The sequence below is a fragment of the Marmota flaviventris genome, chromosome 4 (genome assembly GCF_047511675.1).
Source record: "Marmota flaviventris isolate mMarFla1 chromosome 4, mMarFla1.hap1, whole genome shotgun sequence".
Taxonomy (NCBI): Eukaryota; Metazoa; Chordata; class Mammalia; order Rodentia; family Sciuridae; genus Marmota; species Marmota flaviventris.
In genome coordinates, this window is record NC_092501.1 from 72,958,796 (window position 1) to 72,971,546 (window position 12,751).

Below are 12,751 nucleotides of genomic sequence, written 5' to 3' on the forward strand. Positions count from 1 at the left end.
CCTTGTCTAATTGCTGTGACTACAATTTCAGGGGCTCTGGTGAAATGTGAAATCTGGTGAACATGCACACCTCATTCTTATTTCTGATTTTAGAGGCAATGCTGTAGATTTTTCTCCATTCAGTTTGCCCTTTACTTTGGATTTGGAATATATAGAGTTTGTAATATTATAGGAAGTTCTTGCTGTACTCTGTTGCTAAGACATCTCATGAAGGACTGTTGAATTTTGTCAGAAGCTTCTTCTATATCTATTGAGGTCATCATGAGACTTTTGTCTTGTGTCTGTGGTTTTCTGCAATTATTGATTTGCATGTGTCGAACCATTTTGCATTCTTCTAATTAATCCAATTTTATGTTGTTGTATGATGGTTACAATGTGTTATTCGAATTATTTTCATTAACTCCATGAGGGTTTTGCAAATATCTTCCTCAAGAATATTATTAAAATTTTTCTTTTCTTGTTTTGTTCTTATGCAGTTTTCCTAAAAGAGTGATATTGCCTTCATGATATTGCCCTCCTAAAATGCATTTGCCAATGTCCTTCATTTCTATCACATGTAATCTTTGGGGGAGTGGCCGTGTTAGTTCTCATCTGATGGTCTGGCAAAATTCAGCCATGAATCTCTCTGGTACTTGCATTTTTTGAAAGGCTTTTCATAACTGCTTCAATATAATGACATATTATTGGTCTGTTTAAATTTCCAGTTATTCTCTTGGATCAAATTTTGTAGGTCATATAGAGAGAGACATTTATCTGCTACTTCCACATATTCTAAATTTCATAATGTAAATCATCCTAACATTCTCTGGATTTATTGGCATTTAACTTTTCAATATAGTCCTTAATGTTCCTCAGGATTTCAGAAAGGTATGTTGTAAGATCCACTTCTTTCGTCTTAAATTTATTCATTTATATCTTCTCTCTCTTAACCTGGTTTGGTTTGGTGCAGGCTTTATCAATCTTGTTTATCTTTCAAAAACCAACTCTTGGTTCCATTGATCCTTTGTATTTTTTCAAACATTTTCCATGTTATTAATTTTCATACTAATATTTATCATTCCTTTGTTTCTACTGGAATTGGAATTGGATTGTTCTTGATTCCCTAAGTCCTGGAGATTCCACTGTAAGTTCATTTAGTTGAGATCCCTCTTATTTTTTATGGTACGTAGCCACATTTATAAATTTCCATCTTAGCACTGCTTTAATTGTACCGTATAGATCTGGATTGTGTTTCTCTTTTTAATTGATTTTATGGGTCTTTTAATATTTCCCTGACCTGATTTGTGGATGAGCCATACATTGGGTAAAAGTGTATTGCTCATTCTCTAAGAAGATAGTACTGTTTCTGTGTTTTTCTTGGTCTCAGTTTGAAATATTATTTTAATATCATCAGATGATATGTGAGGAATTGCTTTGTGTATATCCTAGGAATAGCCTTTATAGCCTACTCTGGAACCTGTTTATGAGAATAATGAATATTATACTATTATTCTACTGAGTATGTATTCTGTAGACATTGTAAAGTCCTTTTGATCAAACTTACACTTGAAGTCTGTAATTTTTGTTGATTTTTTTTTGTCTGGATGACATAGCTATTTGTTAGAGTGATCAATTGAAGTGACCTACACTTATTAAACTGGTATCCATCTGTTTTTTCACTTTGAGAAATATTTTCCATGAAATTAGGGGCACTGATATCTTTACAGCCATTACAACTTCTTGTTGGATTATTCCTTTTACCAGTAGGTAGTAATCTCCTTGTCATGTCTGGTTCTTTGTGGTTTGAAGTCTGCTTTGGCAAATATGAGAAGAACCAGTGCTCCTTGCATTTGGCTTCCATTTGTATGAAATGGAAATACCATTTTCTATCCTTTCATTCTGAGAGTCTCTTTGAATGTGATGTTTTTTTTCTAACACAAACATACAGTTGTGTCTTGATATTTTCCTTCAGTATTCCACTTAATGTCTTTTAATTGAATCGTGAAGCCCATTTACATTCAGTGTAAATGGTAGACAGGTATGTATTTTTTTCATGATACTTTGCTTTCTTTTAACATTGGATTCACTCATAATTCACAGTTGCTTACCTACTCTAGTGACATTTATTCTTTCGCATGCTCTATTTTTTAAATCTTTTTTATATGTAGGATTTCTTTGATTACCTTCAGCAGTGCTGGCTTAAATGGTCATGAATTGTTTTAGTTTACTCCCATGAAAGTGGTTTATGGGTTTTCATTGTTTCCTGCTAGTTTGCTGCATTTGTTCATGAGTTTCAGAAGTTTTCAGGTGCAGTTTCTTGGGTCTTGTAAACTGAGAATCATGTCATTGCGAAATAGAGCGTAGTGTTAGGTCTTCTTTTCCTGGATGTAGGCCTCTTCTTTTCTCTTTTGTGGATAATAGCTCTGGCTAGAGTGACAAAGAAGTATTTTGAACAGAAGTGGTAAGAGCAGGCATCCCTGACATTTTCCAGTTTTTAGAAGGAATGCTTTCAGTTTGTCTCTATATAGAATGAGGTCGGCCTTGGTTTTAGTATAAATATATTTCACAATATTGTGGTATGTTTTTACTCTTCCTGGTTTCTTGTGTTTTAACTTTTATTTTGTTAAATGCTTTTTCTGCTTCTATTGAGATAGTCATGATATTCTTGTCTTTTTGTGTCATGATGTGGCAAATGTTAAGGGTTGTTTTTCCTATGTTCAGCCAACATTGCATCCCTAGAGTGCAACCCACTTGCTTGTGGTGCACTATCTTTTTCATGTGTTTTGGTTTGCAGTTTATCAGTATTTTATTAAGAACATTTACTTTTATTGCCAAAGATTTGTTTCCTTGATGTTTCTTTGTCTGATTTTGGAATCAGCATGATTCATAGAAGGAGGTTAGTAGTGTCCCTTCCCATTTTTTTTCATAGAACAGTTTGAAGAGGATTGATGTTAATTCTTCATTGAAGGTCTGGTTGAAATCCCTTGAGGTTCCATTGAGTCCTTGGCTTTTTTTTAATATATGTGGATGGGCTTTTGATAGTATCTTCTATTTTATTGTTAAAAATGATCTTTAAATTTTCTATGTTGTAGAGGCTCTGTTTGGGTAGGTAATCTTTATGTAGAAATTTCTCACTGTCTTTATGATTTTCCATGTAATTGGAGTATAAGTTTTCAAAATATTTTCTGATTAGCCTCTCTATTCCAATCCAATGTTGTCTGTTTGATATTTATTTATACATCATAAATTTTAGAAAATTATAATTTTTCCTTCTTTCTCTGATAAGCATGGCTTAAGGTTTATCCATTTTATCTTATTTTTTTAAAGGACCAACTTTTTATAGAATGGCTTATTAGAAACTATTTTGTTCTTTCCATTTCATTGATCTTGCCTCTGATTTTAATTTTTTCCTGTCTTGTGCTGCATTTAGTGTTGATTTGTTCTTCTTTTTCTAGTACTGTGGGATATAATCTTAGGTTATTTATTTGGGGAGTTCTTATTCTTTTAATGAATGAAATCAGTGCTCTGAGCTCTCCTCATTGAACCACCTTCATAGTGTCTCTGAGTTTTAGATACGTTGTGTTTCTATTCTGACTTACTCTTAAGTATTCTTATATTTCGTCCATGATGTCTTCTGCTATCCTTCGGTAAATCAGTAGCATACTATTTAGTTTATATTTGTTAGAGAAGCTTTTATTTTTTATTATGACAATCTAATGGAATGCAAGGTTATTTTCCAATTATTTGGATAGACTGAGAGATGCTTTGTGGCCTCAGATGTGATCTATTTTATAAAATGATCTGTGTATTGCTGAGAATAACCTTTATGTACTGCTTGCTCATTACACTTATCATGTTTTTTTCTTCCTAGACTGTCTGTGAAGAAAAAGGAGAAGTTTGTAAATATTTTTGGCAATCCAAGAACGATGGTAATCTCTTTGAAGACTTTCCATTCTTGTGGTGTTAATGACTTGAAATTACAGAGAGTTTCACATATATTTTACTTTGTTTTTTATCATGAAAGCAAAATGTGACCAGGACAAGCAAAAAAATCAAGCCTCACGTGACAACAATGATTCTGATAAAGGAGCAGAATGTATATTTTGGACTGCTCCTGCCAGAAGAATCAAAGTCAAGAGCTTGCATGGTACTCCTCCTTCGTCACCTGACATGAAGGTAAGCCTCCTTGTAGCAAATTTTTCCCACTCTCCCTTTTTAACATATCATCCTCCATATCCTTATAATGGTGATACTGATCCTAAAAAGAAATATAAGGCCCCTAGTAGTTCACAATAGCAAATGAGTATAGCACCAAGAAAGAATTATGTGCAGGATTGAGATTTGTAGATGTTGGTAGAAGAAAAAATTGTCATGTATGTTGTTGTGGAGGGAAAGAAGTAGAAAGAAAACCAAATGAGTAGCTGAAAGGTGAATTTGAAGGTTAGAAGGCAGAAAAATAGGTGTTCTTTAAAGAAGAGCAATGTAACTATGTAGATTTAATAAGAGTGTTAAGACAAAGGATGTACTGCAAACAACAGAATTCGAGAAGTCAATATTAGCAGGAACTGTAGATGAGGATCTGTTGAACCACTTGAAATTCATTTTAACTAAAAAGTGAACGAAATATAATTCTCACTTCTTTTAAGTTTATGGAGTACTCAAATAGTTCCAATGTGGAGAGGTGGGTGAATGGAATTCTGGAACCAGTGATGGTCTTTCCAAGTGTGACATTTATGTAGACATGTCAAGGAAAGGAAGGGGCCAGCACCATAAATATCTAAGAGGAGTACGTTGTGTCCAGATAGAATATATGTCTACCATTCTTCTGTTTACAATCTGGAGGGATTGGGTACAGTGTGTGAGATCACATTAGCACAATCAATTTATGATTGTAAAGTGTAGGAACATATGCAAATATATGCCTGCACATTCTAGATAATTAATCAATATTTTACTTCCCTTCTTAGTAAGAGTTCAAATAATTTATTTATCTTAGTACTAGTGAATCATAGACTGATAATAATTATAATAGTCAACGTTTTCTACCCATGCACATTTGCTATACAAAATAGAGGGTTTCACTGTGACATATTTGTATAGGTGTATAAATTAGTTTAAAGTATGTCACTCTCAAATTTTGCCTTATCAACTCCTGTTCCTTCTGTCTTTCTTCTCCCTTTCCCCACTAATTGTCTTACTTCAAATTTTATGATGAACATTTTCATCTATGAAATATTGCCTTCTGTCTCTGGATTATTTTGTTCAGAGGGTGCTGTCCAGTTCCATCCATTTTTCCTGATAAATGGCATAATTTTTATGCCTGAAAAATAATCCATTGTGTGTGTTCTGACTATTGTTTTCCTGTAAAGAGTGGGTAATAATATTACTGGGCCAGTTGTTAATTTTCTTTTGACTTTTAGGACTAACCTCCATCCTGATTTCCATAGTGAGTGAAATAATATTCATCATCAACAATAATATTGAAGAATTCCTATTCCCCACATCATTATTGGTGTTTATTTCTTGTATTCTTGAATATTGCCTTTCTGAATGGGGTGAGATAGAATCTGAATTTTGATTTGCATGTCCCTGATGGCTAAACACAATGAATAGCACTTCATATAAGAGCTGAGAAATTATACATTTTCTGTTGTGCCTCTCTGTTTATGTGCCATTGATTAATGGGTTCTTTGTATTTCTAGTGCTGAATTTCTTATTGTTTATATATTTAGTATATCAGTCCTCTGTCAAAGATTAACTAACAAGGATTGTCCTCCATGTGATAAACTTTCTCCTCACTCTGTTAGTAGTTTCCTTTGCTCTTCTGAAGATTTTATTTGGGTGTACTTCTGTTTGTGTCTTTGTGCTATTATTTCCTCTGCTATAATATTCCTGTTCATAAAGCCTTAATCTATGTTATAGGATGAGATGTTTCCCTGGATTTTCTAGAAGCATTAGCAACACATCTACTCTGAATCTATAATTTGTATCTGTTTTGTGTTGTCTTGTGCATGGGGAGATATAGAGATCTATATTCATTCTTCAACATATGGATATCCAGTTTAACCAATACCATGTGTTTTTCTATAAAGTGCCTTATGGTTGAACATGAGTTGAGTTCATTGTGATATAATCATACATGTATTTTGTTGGCACCATTTCAGACCCGGGTTCCTCTCTTTCCTTTCTCTCCTTCCTCACTTTCCTCTTCTATTCTGGACACCCTTCCACTGCTTTATTTTCTAATTTTTTATCAGTGCTTATTGAGATACATAAAGATGGAGGTCACCATGATATACTTACACATGCTCGTAGAGTAATTATGTCACATTCATTGCACATTCCCTCTTCGAATCTTTCTCTTTCCCCATCAGTCATTTTCTACTTCACTAATCTTCCCTTAACTTCGTGATATCCATTCCACCATTTTTCTTGAGTTGTTTTAGCTTTTGCCTATGAGAGAAAACATTTCTTTGCTTAATTTTCTCATTTGACTTATTGCATTTTGTATGACATTCCCAATTCCATCTATTTATTGCCTCATGGCTAAATCTCATTGGAAAAGACAGAGTAAAACTTTTCTATGTATATGTATATACCACATTTATATTCCATTCAGTATGTCTTGGCTACTGTTTGTTTTGCTATAGACATTGATGTATTTCTATCCCTATTGGTCTGATGAGTTTACCACTTTTGGACAAACACAGAGGAGTATATGTCCACTTGATGGTTTCATTCTCAGTTTTTTGAGAAATCTCAATTCTCCCTCCCAGAGTGTTTGCACTAATATGTGGTCCCACCAACAGAGTGTGAGGGTACCTTTTCCCCACATTCTCACCAAAGTTTATTGTCAATATTCTTCGTGGATAACATTCTAATTGAAGACAGAGGAAAATCTCTGTGTAGTTTTGACATGCATATTCTTGATTACTAGATATTTTGAATATTTTTTACATATTTGATCATTTGTGTTTCTTTTCAGAAACTTTTGTTTAGTTCTTACTAATTGATTTAATTTTACTCATGATATATTAAGGATTTTGTATTCTTTATATATTTTTATTAATGCCCTCTCCAATGAGTTGTGGACACAATTTTCTCTTCTTCTGTAGATACTCTCTTCATTCTCTATCATTGCCTTTGTTGTCAGGTCCTTTTTCAAGAAGCTTTCTTTTCCATGCATTTGTTCTTGGAATGTCTGTCCAGGAATCTGATGACTGCAGATTTGTGGATTTGTCTCTGTGTCTTCAGTCAGTTCTGATTGTTTTAATGCCAGGGTCATATGTTTTCCTATCTATTGCTCTGTGTTTTGCTTTGAAACTGTGTACTGTAGTGCATTCTGCATGGTCTTATGTTTCAATTTTTGGTCATTTTTTTTCAATGATATGAATTTCAGGATAATTTTTCCAGTTCTATGAATATCGTCAGAGGTTTGATAGAAATTGCATAAAATCTGTGAATCACTTTCTGAATATAGATATGTTCCCAAAATTAAGTCTGACTTTTTCATGAATATTAGATGTTACTCTATTTTCTGATGTCTCTTTTTTTTCTTTCTGAGACTTCTTCAATTTCATTTTATTTTTTTATTTTTTATTGTTGGTTGTTCAAAACATTACATAGTTCTTGACATATCATATTTCACACTTTGATTCAAGTGGGTTATGAACTCCCATTTTTACCCCGTATACAGATTGCAGAATCACATCGGTTACACATCCACTGATTTACATATTGCCATACTAGTGTCTGTTGTATTCTGCTGCCTTTCCTATCCTCTTGATTTTGCCATTTGCCACTTTAGATTGGATTATGCAGGGGGGTAAGGCGGCAGCCGCGGCGTCGGCGGCGGTGGCGGCGGCGCGGCGCGGGGGTAGGGTCGGGAGGGGGGTGGTTGGGGGGGATGGAGGCGGCTGCAGCGGCAGGAGCGGGCACTTGAGGGGGATGGACACGGCGCTGGCGGAGAAGCCGGCTGCTCCTCCCCTCCCTGCCGCTTTTCCTGACAGGATTCCTGTACACCCTGGAAGTGCTTGAGGAAGAGTGATGAAGATAGGCATGAAGCCTCCGTCTCACAGCTGCATGCATAGTCGCTGTTGAAGCAAATGCCTACCTAATCTGACAGTCTTGGTGTGTTTAAAATTTTTTGAGTTTGCAAATAAGCTTACTAAGTCTACTGATGGAGCCTTCGGGCAGTGAACAGTTATAAGAGGACCCTGATCCTGGAGGCAAATCCCAAGATGCAGAGGCTAGAAAGCAGACAGAATCTGAAGAAAAGTTATCTAAAATGACCCACAATGCTTTGGAGAACATTAATGTGATTGGCCAAGGCTTGAAGCATCTCTTCCAGCACCAGCGCAGGAGGTCATCAGTGTCTCCACATGATGTGCAGCAGATTCAGACTGATCCAGAACCCGAGGTGGACCTGGAGAGCCAGAAGCATGTGCTGAGATTGATGGTGTCCCCACCCACCCCACAGCTCTGAATCGGGTTCTGCAGCAGATCCGAGTGCCACCCAAGATGAAGAGAGGAACGAGCTTGCATAGTAGGCGGGGCAAGCCAGAGGCCCCAAAAGGAAGTCCGCAGATCAACAGGAAGTCTGGCCAGGAGATGACCGCTGTTCTACAGGCAGGCCGACCCAGGTCTTCCTCCACAACCGATGCTCCCACCAGCTCCGCCATGATGGAGATCGCTTGTGCGGCTGCGGCGTGTCTCCCGGGAGACGAGGCGGCCATGGAGCGGATCGAGCGGTTGGAAGTAAGCAGCCTCGCCCAGACGTCCAGTGCGGTGGCCTCCAGCGCCGATGGCAGCCTGTGGATGGCATTCCAGACCCTCAGCGCACGAAGGCAGCCATTGCTCACCTGCAGCAGAAGATCCTGAAGCTCACGGAGCAGATCAAGATCGCGCAGACGGCCCGGGACGACAACGTGGCCGAGTACTTGAAGTTGGCCAACAGCACCGACAAGCAGCAGGCGGCCCGCATCAAGCAGGTTTTCGAGAAGAAGAACCAGAAGTCCGCCCAGACCATCCTCCAGCTGCGGAAGAAGCTCGAGCACTACCACCGGAAGCTCCGGGAAGTGGAGCAGAATGGGATCCCCCGGCAGCCCAAGGATGTCTTCAGGGACATGCACCAGGGTCTGGAGGACGTGGGCGCAAAGTCTTCAGCGAAGGTGTGGTGGACAGCGTCAAAGGGGGATTTTCCAGCTTCTCCCAGGCCACCCATTCGGCAGCAGGAGCCGTGGTCTCGAAACCCAGGGAGATCGCGTCGCTGATTCGGAACCAATTTGGCAGTGCCGACAACATCCCCAACCTGAAGGACTCTTTAGAGGAAGGGCAAGTGGACGAGGCGGGGAAGGCTCTGGGGGTGATTTCGAACTTCCAGTCAAGCCCAAAATATGGTAGCGAGGAAGATTGTTCTAGTGCCACTTCAGGCTCAGTGGGAGCCAACAGCACCACGGGGGGCCTCGCTGTAGGAGCTTCCAGCTCCAAAACCAATACCTTGGACATGCAGAGCTCAGGATTTGATGCACTACTCCAGGAGATCCAGGAGATCCGGGAAACCCAGGCGAGACTGGAGGAATCCTTTGAGACCCTCAAGGAACATTATCAGAGGGACTATTCCCTAATAATGCAGACCTTGCAGGAGGAACGGTATAGGTGTGAACGGTTGGAAGAGCAGCTAAATGACCTGACAGAACTGCACCAGAACGAAATCTTGAACTTGAAGCAGGAATTAGCCAGTATGGAAGAGAAGATCGCGTACCAGTCCTACCAGGGGGCGCGGGATATCCAGGAGGCGCTGGAGGCCTGCCAGACCCGAATCTCCAAGATGGAGCTGCAGCAGCAGCAGCAGCAGGTGGTGCAGCTGGAGGGGCTGGAGAGCGCCACGGCGCGGAACCTGCTGGGCAAGCTCATCAACATCCTGCTGGCCATCATGGCCGTGCTCCTGGTCTTCGTGTCCACGGTGGCCAACTGCGTGGTCCCCCTCATGAAGACGCGCAACAGGACGTTCAGCACTTTATTCCTCGTGGTCCTGGTGGCCTACCTCTGGAAGCACTGGGACGCCCTCCTGGGCTACATGGAGCGCTTCTTCTCGTCCCCCAGGTGATGCTGGGCCGCGCCCTAGCGAGCGCACACCGCGGCTGGCGGGCGAGCGGGCGGGACAGCTCACCTGCTGGAGTCGCCCCCACAGCAAGAGTCGAGTAAATCTGTTTACATTTAGAATAATGTTTTTTTCTTCAAGAGATGCAATTGCAATAGTATTTTTTAGATTTTATCCAAGAAGTTTTTTGGGCGAAAATCTTGGATCATTTTTATGTAGCATGATTTTCCTTGGGATGCAGATCCTCCCCGTCCTTTAACACAGCCACCACCGGAGCGCCCAAGGGCATCTCAGCTGCAGCCTGAAGGACTCACTAACCCACTAAAAAGATGCGACACCCAGTGACACACAGTTGGCAGAAAGACCTGACACACAGTTGGCAGAAAGACCGACAGCCCCTCGCCTGCCCCAGGGCGCCACCTCCCGCCCGCCCGCCTGGGGACTCTACTGTGAAACCTGCCACATTCCTTGTGTGAGTTTTTGGATTCAGGGTGGCATTTCCTCCTCTGTGGAAGAGCACGTGGACCTCCCTGGCATTGTCACCCAGTTGGCCATTCACGCTCACCCTGGAGCCCCATCACTCCTGAACCTGGTCCCCTCACCTTGCTGGGAGACAGAAGTGAGAGCCTCCTGCCACAGGGTCACCGCACAGTCCTCCTGCAGTGTTGTGAAGCAGCCCTGGAGATCCTTGAAACCCGTCATTTTCAGCAAAATCCCTTGGCCGCATTTTTAAGGTTTTTTTTTTTTTTTTTTTTAATATGTGTGTGTGCGCGTGTGTGCGCGCGCGCGCGTGTGTGTGTGTGTGTGTGCATAGTTACCACCTTAAAAATAAAACACCCGAACAGCATACTTGAAGAATGTAATACTCCAACTCTCAGTGATTCCATATGGTTTCTAATAGGATTTTTTATTATTGTTATTATTATTATTGGGGTTTTTTTGGAAGGGGGTTGGGAAGGTCTTTTATTTTTCCTTTGAAATAAAGAAGTGATGTTTGTTTATTTTAAAGATTGGATTATGCCTATGTATGATTTTGCTTCTACTATAAATGGAGATGTTATCCCTATTTCAGTCTCAGTAGGGTTGTTTGTATTGTATACATATATTATGCATGTTTGTATTTTGAAGTTGTTTTCAGAGAGTTTGCTAAAGTTCTATATCCCATCTTAACTTCTTCTGGCAGAGACTTTAGGATCTTCTAAAAGAAGATCACATAATCTGTACATAGGGATAATTTGACTTCTTTTAATTTTCTTCCCTTGTCTAATTGCTGTGACTACAATTTCAGGGGCTCTGGTGAAATGTGAAATCTGGTGAACATGCACACCTCATTCTTATTTCTGATTTTAGAGGCAATGCTGTAGATTTTTCTCCGTTCAGTTTGCCCTTTACTTTGGATTTGGAATATATAGAGTTTGTAATATTATAGGAAGTTCTTGCTGTACTCTGTTGCTAAGACATCTCATGAAGGACTGTTGAATTTTGTCAGAAGCTTCTTCTATATCTATTGAGGTCATCATGAGACTTTTGTCTTGTGTCTCTGTGGTTTTCTGCAATTATTGATTTGTATGTGTTGAACCATTTTGCATTCTTCTAATTAATCCAATTTTATGTTGTAGTATGATGCTTACAATGTGTTATTCGAATTATTTTCATGAATTCCAATAGGGTTTTGCAAATATCTTCCTCAAGAATATTATTAAAATTTTTCTTTTCTTGTTTTGTTCTTATGCAGTTTTCCTAAAAGAGTGATATTGCCTTCATGATATTGCCCTCCTAAAATGCATTTGCCAATGTCCTTCATTTATATCACATGTAATCTTTGGGGGGGAGTAGCCGTGTTAGTTCTCATCTGATGGTGTGGCAAAATTCAGCCATGAATCTCTCTGGTACTTGCATTTTTTGAAAGGCTTTTCATAACTGTTTCAATATAATGTCATATTATTGGTCTGTTTAAATTTCCAGTTATTCTCTTGAATCAATTTTGTAGATCATATATATAGAGAGACATTTATCTGCTACTTCCACATATTCTAAATTTCGTAATGTAAATCATCCTAACATTCTCTGGATTTATTGGCATTTAACTTTTCAATATAGTCCTTAATGTTCCTCAGGATTTCAGAAAGGTATGTTGTAAGATCCACTTCTTTCGTCTTAAATTTATTCATTTATATCTTCTCTCTCTTAACCTGGTTTGGTTTGGTGCAGGCTTTATCAATCTTGTTTATCTTTCAAAAACCAACTCTTGGTTCCATTGAGCCTTTGTATTTTTTCAAACATTTTCCATGTTATTAATTTTCATACTAATATTTATCATTCCTTTGTTTCTACTGGAATTGGAGTTGGATTGTTCTTGATTCCCTAAGTCCTGGAGATTCCACTGTAGTTCATTTAGTTGAGATCCCTCTTATTTTTTATGGTATGTAGCCACATTTATAAATTTCCATCTTAGCACTGCTTTAATTGTACCCTATAGATCTGGGTTGTGTTTCTCTTTTTAATTGATTTTATGGGTCTTTTAATATTTCCCTGACCTGATTTGTGGATGAGCCATACATTGGGTTAAAGTGTATTGCTTATTCTCTAAGAAGGTGTACTGTTTCTGTGGGTTTTTTTTTTTTTTTTTTGGTCTCAGTTTGAAATATTATTTTAATATCATCAGATGAT

General features: G+C 38.9%; 1 pseudogene; it reads left to right on the forward strand.

The window, feature by feature from the left end:
• Positions 1–7,948: 7,948 nt before the first annotated feature.
• Positions 7,949–10,087, forward strand: LOC139705363 (transmembrane and coiled-coil domains protein 1 pseudogene; annotated as a pseudogene).
• The last annotated feature ends 2,664 nt before the right edge of the window (positions 10,088–12,751 follow it).